This window comes from Lipotes vexillifer, unplaced genomic scaffold, assembly GCF_000442215.2.
Source record: "Lipotes vexillifer unplaced genomic scaffold, Lipotes_vexillifer_v1.1 scaffold741, whole genome shotgun sequence".
NCBI classification, from domain to species: Eukaryota; Metazoa; Chordata; class Mammalia; order Artiodactyla; family Lipotidae; genus Lipotes; species Lipotes vexillifer.
In genome coordinates this window covers 1,780,824-1,781,780 of record NW_006796565.1, presented here as the reverse complement: position 1 = coordinate 1,781,780, position 957 = coordinate 1,780,824, and positions in this window count along the sequence as shown.

Genomic DNA, 957 nt, shown 5'->3' with positions numbered 1-957 from the left:
TTTTGCGGTACGTGGGCCTCTCACTGTTGTGGCCTCTCCCGTTGCGGAGCACACGCTCCGGATGCGCAGGCTCAGCGGCCATGGCTCACGGGCCCAGCCGCTCCGCGGCATGTGGGATCCTCCCGGACCGGGGCACGAACCCGTGTCCTCTGCATTGGCAGGCGGACCCTCAACCACTGCACCACCAGGGAAGCCCCAGATTGCATACTCTTAAATGGTTATCCTCTAGTATTTCCTTGCAATGTACCGTGCCTCAATTTTCCCTTTAGAAATGGGTGCAACCCTTTAAAGCACTTTCCAGTAACTCAGAGAAGGTGAAGCTCTCTGAAACATTTTCGAAATCCAGAAAAAGAAGAACAAAGACAGGCATGTTTAGAAAAAATCTCAACAACTTAAATACTCAGAACAACTCCATCAATAGACTCAACACTGCATCCTCGAAGTCTATGAAATGATCATTCCTTCAGCCTCTTAGGAGGAAATGGTGAGATGTATTTTAGAAAAATGGTTTCCGGCCAAGACTTCAAAGGTGGTCTTTCCCTCGCAGGTGCTCAGGGACCCCACTGTGTTGGCTTGCGGAAGAGGTCAAATCTCCAAGCTGGGGCCATGAGAACTGTCAGGTAAGACTTGGCTGGATAAAGTTTGAGGACTCCCTAACGGCACCAACGGCAAGGCTCACTGGACTGGCGGTAGGAGGAACCAGCCCTTCTCCACCTCCTTCACTTTACTTCTCATCCCTCAGAACAAAGCTTCGTCTCATCGTGATTGCAAAGTCCACATTGAAGGCAACTTTTCTTGGATCATCTTCTAAGTCTGCCAGGCTCAGCCCCATAGGGATGCAGAGTCCAAGATAAATAAAACACATCTTAGCATGTGCTCACTGAAGTCCTCTCCACACAGCTCCTGCACACGTGAACCAAGGTTAAAATAAGCACCAAAGGAGATTTTGAAGGGAAA